We start from the raw sequence: 8,553 nt of genomic DNA, 5'->3' as shown, positions 1-8,553 counted from the left end.
GCTTGCACCCCATAGATTCCCAGTTTCTCTATTACAGAGAGGGGCATGAGGTTTATCCCTGAACCAAGGTCACACAGAGCCTTTTCAAAGATCATGTTGCCTTTGGTACAAGGTATTACGAACTTTCCAGGATCCTGTTTCTTCTGAGGCAATGTCAGTTGATCCAGATCACTTAGTTCATTGGTGAACAAGGGAGGTTCATCTTCCCAAGTCTCAATACCAAATAATTTGTCGTTCAGCTTCATGATTGCACCAAGGTACTTGGTGACTTGCTCCTCAGTAACATCCTCATTCTCTTCAGAAGAGGAATACTCATCAGAGCTCATGAATGGCATAAGGAGGTTTAATGGAATCTCTATGGTCTCTGGATGAGCGTCAGATTCCTTTGGTTCCTCAGAGGAAAACTCCTTATTGATCACTGGACGTCCCAGGAGGTCTTCCTCCTTGGGATTCACGTCCTCTCCTTCCCTTACAGGTTCGGCCATGGTGATTAATTCAATGGCCTTGCACTCTCGTTTTGGATTTTCTTCTGTATTGCTTGGGAGAGTACTAGGAGGGATTTCAGTGATCTTTTTACTCAGCTGGCCCACTTGTGCTTCCAAATTTCTAATGGAAGACCTTGTTTCATTCATGAAACTCACAGTGGCCTTAGATAGATCAGAGACTAAGTTTGCTAAATTAGAGGTATTTTGTTCAGAGTTCTCTGTCTGTTGCTGAGTGGATGATGGAAAAGGCTTGCTGTTGCTAAACCTGTATCTTCCACCATTATTAAAGCCTTGTTGAGGCTTTTGTTGATCCTTCCATGAGAAATTTGGATGATTTCTCCATGATGAGTTATAGGTGTTTCCATAAGGTTCACCCATATAATTTACCTCTGCTATTGCAGGATTTTCAGGATCATAAGCTTCTTCTTCAGAAGATGCCTCTTGAGTACTGTTGGATGCAACTTGCATTCCATTCAGACTCTGAGAGATCATATTGACTTGCTGAGTCAATATTTTTTTCTAAGCCAATATGGCATTCAGAGTATCAATTTCAAGAACTCCCTTCTTCATAGGCCTCCCATTATTCACAGGATTCCTTTAAGAAGTGTACATGATCTGGTTATTAGCAACCATGTCAATGAGTTCTTGAGCTTCTGCAGGCGTTTTCTTTAGGTGAATGGATCCACCTGCAGAGGTATCCAATGACATTTTAGCTAATTCAGACAAACCATCATAGAATATATCCAGGATGGTCCATTCTGAAAGCATGTCAGAAGGACACTTTTTGGTCAGTTCTTTGTATCTCTCCCAAGCTTCATAGAGGGATTCACCTTCTTTTTGTCTGAAGGTCTGAACATCCACTCTAAGCTTGCTCAGCTTTTGAGGAGGAAAGAACTTGGCTAAGAAAGCCTTGACCAGCTTGTCCCAAGAGTTCAGGCTATCCTTAGGTTGAGAGTCCAACCATACTCTAGCTCTGTCTCTTACAGCAAAAGGGAAAAGCATGAGCCTGTAGACTTCAGGATCTACTCTATTAGTCTTAACAGTATCACATATCTGCAAGAATTCAATTAAGAACTGAAAAGGATCTTCGGATGGAAGTCCATGAAACTTGCAGTTCTGCTGCATCAGAGAAACTAATTGAAGTTTCAGCTCAAAGTTGTTTGCTCCATTGGCAGGGATGGAGATGCTTTTTCCATGTAAACTGGAATTTGGTGCAGTAAAGTCACCAAGCATTCTCCTTACATTATTGTTGTTGGGTTCGGCTGCCATCTCCTTTACTTGTTCGAAATTTTCAATGAGGTTGTCTCTGGAGTGTTGTAATTTAGCTTCTCTTAGTTTTCTTTTCAGAGTCCTTTCAGGTTCTGGATCAGCTTCAACAAGAATGCTTTTTTCCTTGTTCCTGCTCATAAGAAAGAGAAGAGAACAAGAAAAGAAGAGGAATCCTCTATGTCACAGTAAAGAGGTTCCTTGTTGTTAGTAGAAGAAGAAAAAGAATAGGAGTGAAGAAGAATGAAGAATCCAAACATAAGGGTAAGGATAGGGGCAGTGATGTGAGATGAAGAGAAGTGTTAGTAGATGAATAAATAATTAGAAGGAGATGAGGGAGAAGGATTTTCGAAAATTATTTTTGAAAAAGGGTTAGTGATTTTTGAAAATAGTTTTTGAAAAAGGTTAGTAATTTTTGAAATTTTAAAATCAAAAGTTAAAATAATTAGTTAATTTAAAAAGAAATTTTGAAAAAGAGGAGAGATATTTTCGAAAATTAGAGAGAGAGTTAGTTAGGTAGTTTTGAAAAAGATAAGAAACAAACAAAAAGTTAGTTAGTTAGTTGAAACAAATTTGAAAATCAATTTTGAAAAGATAAGAAGATAGGAAGTTAGAAAAGATATTTTAAAATCAAATTTTGAAAAAGATAAGATAAGAAGATATTTTTGAAAAGATATGATTGAAATTAGTTTTTTGAAAAAAGATTTGATTTTTAAAATCACACTTAATGACTTGATTCACAAGAAATCACAAGATATGATTCTAGAACTCAAAGTTTGAATCTTTCTTAACAAGCAAGTAACAAACTTGAAATTTTTGAATCAATACATTAATTGATGATGTTATTTTCGAAAATATGATGTAAAGATAAGAAAAAGATTTTTGAAAAATATTTTTAAAATTTTCGAAAATAACTAAGAAAAATGAAAAAGATTTGATTTTTGAAAAAGATTTTGTAAAAGATAGGATTTTTAAATTGAAAATTTTGATTTGACTCATGAAGATAACTAGATTTTTAAAAATTTTTGAAAAAGTCAAATCTAATTTTCGAAATTTTAAGAGAGAGAAAGGGAAAGATATTTTTTTGATTTTTGAATTTTTATGATGAGAGAGAAAAACACTAAAAATGCTCAATGCATGGAAATTTTAGATCAAAACAATGAATGCATGCAAGAATGCTATGAATGTCAAGATGAACACCAAGAACCCTTTGAAGATCATGATGACATCAAGAACATATTTTTGAAAATTTTTATATGCAAAGAAACATGCAAGACACCAAACTTAGAAATCTTTCATGTTCAGACACTATGAATGCAAAAATGCATATGAAAAACAAGAAAAGACACAAAACATGAAGACATCAAGATCAAACAAGAAGACTTACCAAGAACAACTTGAAGATCATGAAGAACACTATGAATGCATGAATTTTTCGAAAAATGCAAGATGAACATGCAATTGACACCAAACTTTCAACTTGACTCAAGACTCAAATAAGAAATACAAAATATTTTTTTGATTTTTGATTTTATGAATTTTTTGTATTTTCTTTTAATTTTTTTCGAAAATCATTCTGAAAAAGAAAAATAAGGATTCCAAAATTTTTAATATGAATTCCAGGAATCTTATGCTCTTTAGTCTAAAGCTCCAATCAAAGGGTCAGTCATGGCTTAATAGCCAGCCAAGCTTTAGTATGTAACATGAGAGTAATTCATTCAATTTTAAGCCAAAACCTCAGTCCAAAAGAATTTAGACATGGCTTTATAGCCAGACATACTTCATGAAACACTAGAATTCATTCTTAAAAATTCTGAAGAAAAATATATTTTTGAAAATATTTTTTTTCGAAAATAGATGAGAAATTTTTGAAAGTTTTTTTTTGAAAAATTTTTGAAAATAAAACAAAAAGAAAATTACCTAATCTGAGCAACAAGATGAACCGTCAGTTGTCCAAACTCAAACAATCCCCGGCAACGGCGCCAAAAACTTTTAGGGATGAGCGGATAATTTATACGCTTTTTGGCATTGTTTTTAGTAGAATCTAGTTACTTTTAGGGATGTTTTCATTAGTTTTTATGTTAAATTTACATTTCTGGACTTTACTATAAGTTTGTGTGTTTTTCTGTGATTTCAGGTATTTTCTGGCTGAAATTGAAGGACTTGAGCAAAAATCAGATTTAGAGGTTGAAGAAGGACTGCTGATGCTGTTGGATTCTGACCTCGCTGCACTCAAAGTGGATTTTCTGGATCTACAGAACTCAAAATGGCTCGCTTCCAATTGTGTTGGAAAGTAGACATCCAGGGCTTTTCATCAATATATAATAGTCCATACTTTGAACGAGTTTAGATGACGTAAAAGGGCGTTGAACGCCAGTTCTACGCTGCTGTCTGGAGTTAAACGCCAAAAACAAGTCACAAACCAGAGTTGAACGCCAGAAATACGTTACAAACTGGCGTTCAACTCCAAGAATGACCTCTACACGTGTAACATTCAAGCTCAGCCCAAGCACACACCAAGTGGGCCCCGGAAGTGGATTTATGCATCAATTACTTACTTCTATAAACCCTAGTAGCTAGTTTATTATAAATAGGACTTTTTACTATTGTATTAGACATCTTGGGATTAGCTTTTGATCTTTTGATCATCCTAGGACGTTTTGTTCTTTGATCATGGGGGCTGGCCATTTGGCCATGCCTGGACCTTTCACTTATGTATTTTCAAAGGTAGAGTTTCTACACTCCATAGATTAAGGTGTGGAGCTCTGCTGTTCCTCAAAGATTAATGCAAAGTACTACTGTTTTTCTATTCAATTCAACTTATTCCGCTTCTAAGATATTCATTCGCACTTCAACCTGAATGTGATGAACGTGACAATTGATGTGTATTTTCGGAAAACGAATTCCAAACACACAACTCACCGGCAAGTGTACCGGGTCGCATCAAGTAATAATAACTCACAAGAGTGAGGTCAATCCCACAGGGATTGAAGGATTGAACAATTTTAGTTTAGTGGTTGATTGATTTAGTCAAGCGAATCAAGTTTGGTTGAGTGATTTGTGCTTTGCAAAAATTTAAATTGCTTGAAATATAAAGGGAGAGGGGTAAAGTGCAGTAAATTAAAGAGCAGAAAAGTAAAGAATCAGATTCTTAAAGTGCAAGTAATATAAATTGCAGAAACTTAGATTACAAGAAATGTAAATGGCTGAAGCTTAAAGTGCAAGAAATGTAAATTGCTTGAATCATAAAAGGAATTGGGAATTGGGATTGCAGAATCTGAACAAGAACAACTAAATTGCATTAAACATAAAATAGAAAATCTAAGTGCAGTGAAGTGGATCTTATCAGAAAAGTAAAATGACTTGAAGAATTTAAAAGCAGGAAAGCAGTGCTTAAGTTGCAGTAATTCTAAAAGGTGTTGAAGATCTCAGGAGTGGAAGAGACTAGATAACAAGTCTAGATCTCAAATCCTTCCTTGATCCAACAAGAGAAATTGCAAAAGAAGTAAAGAAAAGTAAATTGCAGAAGCAAAGTAGGTGAAGAAGCAGTGAACAGAAATTCAAATTCAATTATGCAGAAAGAAAATAAACAAGGGATCTCAAGGTGAGATTGAAACAGAATTTCTTCAATTCTCCACCCAAGATCCAAAGCAAGAAAAGTAAAGAGTGCTTCTAGCAAGGAACCAAGAAGAAGAGAGATCAATTCTCCTTCCAAGTTCTCTCAGAAAGTCCAAAAGCTCCCAATTAAAATGCAAGTAAAAAGGAAAATTTAAAATGAAGTCTCTAGGTTCTAAGGTAAAAGAAAAAGGTAAAAGTTCAGTCCTAATTACATCCAACTAACTCCTATTTATACACTTTCTATTCTTGGATATTGGAATTTGGGTGGGCTTTTGATTTGGTGAAGGAATGAAGTAAGTTAGAATTTTAAATTTCAATTTCAGCCCAAAATGCATCTCCCAGGGGAATGCTTAGCTCACTTTGTGAGCTGAGCTTTGTGCCTTGCATAGCGTGTCTTGTTGGTTGGGAAGCATCAGGGGAGAGCTCAGCTCACTTTGTGAGCTGAGCGCTAGTGTCTTGGTGCCACTTTTGTGTGCGCCTTGTGCTGCCAGGACCGTGTCGACTCTGCGCGCTTCATGCACCAAGGGCCTTGTCAATTTGTTGCGTGCCTCACTTCTTGGCCGTGTCAAGATGTGCCCCCATGCATCAAGGAGTAGCGCTCAGCTCACTTTGTGAGCTGAGCTTTGGTGCATCCAAGGAAGGGTCCTTGGTTCGAAACCCATGGGAAGCATGCACTACCTTTTTTCTTGGTTGCCTTGCTTCCTTGCTTCCTCAAGGTGTGGGGTTCGATCCTTGGGGAGTGTATTTGGCCAATTTTGGCTTATTTTTCCATGTGAGTAGCGCCTCCCCTCTTCCCTTTGGTCATGGGTTCAAGTCTTGGAGGATGCATTTGCAAAACATTTTCCTTGAATTTTTCCTCTAGCGCTCTCGATAATGCTCACTTAGTGAGCTGAGCTTGGTTCCTCATTTCCTTATTTCTTGGCCTTGTGTTGTGCTCCTTGATCTCCTGGAAGCAAGTGTAGCGCTCACTTAGTGAGCTTTGGAGAGAGCTTCATGGTTTGTTGCACCACACTTCCTCCTTTCTTGGCCACACTTCCTCTTCCTTGAACCACGCTTCTTAGGCCACGCTTTCTTCTTTTCTTCTTTTCTTCACCTACAATTAATCAAAACAACCAATCAAAGTATCACCAAATTCACAAGGTCTATTAATCATTAAAAATCAATTAGATTTAGCTTAAACCTCATGATTTAGCATCAATTTCATGGTGGTTGTTTGATTCAAAGAAGTCATGCATTTTCATTCCAAATTACTTACTTAGAGTGCAAGAAAGTGCATAAAACCAAATGAAAAATAAAGAAAAAGGCTAGTAAAACTAGGCTACGATGACTTGTCATCAACAATCATCATCATTCCCTATGAACGCGTGCCTGACAACCACTTCCGTTCTACCTTAGATTGAATGAGTATCTCTTAGATCTCTTAATCAGAATCTTCGTGGTATAAGCTAGATTGATTGCGGCATTCATGAGGGTCCGGAAAGTCTAAACCTTGTCTGTGGTATTCCGAGTAGGACTCTGGGATTGAATGACTATGACGAACTTCAAACTCGCGAGTGCTGGGCGTAGTGACAGACGCAAAAGGAGGGTGAATCCTATTCCAGTATGATCGAGATGAAAGATTTCTAAGTTTGGTGTCTTGCATGTTTTCTTTGCATATAAAAATTTTCAAAAATAAGTCTTGATGTTCATCATGACATTCAAAGTGTTCTTGGTGTTCATCTTGACATTCATAGTGTTCTTGCATGCATTCATTGTTTTGATCTAAAAATTTTCATGCATTGCATCATTTTGTTGTTTTTCTTTGTCATCAAAAATAAAAAAAATATATCTTTCCCTTTTTCTCTCTTAAAATTTTGAAAATTAGATTTGACTTTTTCAAAAATTTTTAAAAATCTAGTTGTTTCTATGAGTCAAATCAAATTTTCAATTTAAAAATCTTATCTTTTTCAAAATCTTTTTCAAAAATCAAATCTTTTTTATTTTTCTTTTTTATTTTTGAAAATTATAAAAATATTTTTCAAAAATCTTTTTCTTACTTTTATCTCATAATTTTCGAAAATATCATCATCAATTAATGTTTTGATTCAAAAATTTCAAGTTTGTTACTTGTTAAGAAAGATTCTAGAATCATATCTTGTGATTTCTTGTGAATCAAGTCATTAATTGTGATTTTAAAAATCAAATCTTTTTCAAAACCAATTTCAATCATATCTTTTCAAAAATATCTTCTTATCTTATCTTTTTCAAAATTTGATTTCAAAATATCTTTTCTAACTTCTTATCTTCTTATCTTTTCAAAATTGATTTTCAAATTTGTTTCAACTAACTAACTAACATTTTGTTTGTTTCTTATCTTTTTCAAAACTACCTAACTAACTCTCTCTCTAATTTTCGAAAATATCTCTCCTCTTTTTCAAAATTTCTTTTTAAATTAACTAATTATTTTAACTTTTGATTTTAAAATTTCAAAAATTACTAACCTTTTTCAAAAACTATTTTCAAAAATCACTAACCCTTTTTCAAAAATAATTTTCAAAAATCCTTCTCCCTCATCTCCTTCTAATTATTTATTCATCTACTAACACTTCTCTTCATCTCACATCACTGCCCCTATCCTTACCCTTGTGTTTGGATTCTTCATTCTTCTTCACCCCTATTCCTTTTCTTCTTCTACTAACAATAAGGAACCTCTTTACTGTGACATAGAGGATTCCTCTTCTTTTCTTGTTCTCTTCTCTTTCTTATGAGCAGGAACAAGGAAAAAGGCATTCTTGTTGAAGCTGATCCAGAACCTGAAAGGACTCTGAAGAGGAAACTAAGAGAAGCTAAATTACAACAATCCAGAGACAACCTTAATGAAAATTTCGAACAAGTAAAGGAGATGGTAGCCGAACCCAACAACAATAATGCAAGGAGAATGCTTGGTGACTTTACTGCACCAAATTCCAATTTACATGGAAGAAGCATCTCCATCCCTACCATTGGAGCAAATAATTTTGAGCTTAAACCTCAATTAGTTTCTCTGATGCAACAAAACTGCAAGTTTCATGGACTTCCATCTGAAGATCCTTTTCAGTTCTTAACTGAATTCTTGTAGATCTGTGATACTGTTAAGACTAATGGAGTAGATCCTAAAGTCTACAGGCTCATGCTTTTCCCTTTTGCTGTAAAAGACAGAGCTAGA

The 8,553-nt window shown here is 35.1% G+C and overlaps 1 non-coding gene across 1 annotated transcript; it reads left to right on the top strand.

Moving 5' to 3' along the window:
- The first annotated feature begins 1,247 nt into the window (after positions 1 to 1,247).
- Positions 1,248 to 1,355, top strand: LOC148555454 (small nucleolar RNA R71). The gene has a single exon (XR_015886955.1). It is a non-coding gene; the product is annotated as a small nucleolar RNA R71 (small nucleolar RNA).
- Positions 1,356 to 8,553: the final 7,198 nt, after the last annotated feature.

This window comes from Arachis ipaensis, chromosome B6 (genome assembly GCF_059453495.1).
Source record: "Arachis ipaensis isolate K30076 ecotype BB chromosome B6, ASM5945349v1, whole genome shotgun sequence".
NCBI classification, from domain to species: domain Eukaryota; kingdom Viridiplantae; phylum Streptophyta; class Magnoliopsida; order Fabales; family Fabaceae; genus Arachis; species Arachis ipaensis.
Note: the sequence above shows the minus strand (reverse complement) of the source record. Positions and strands in the feature narration are given on the sequence as shown.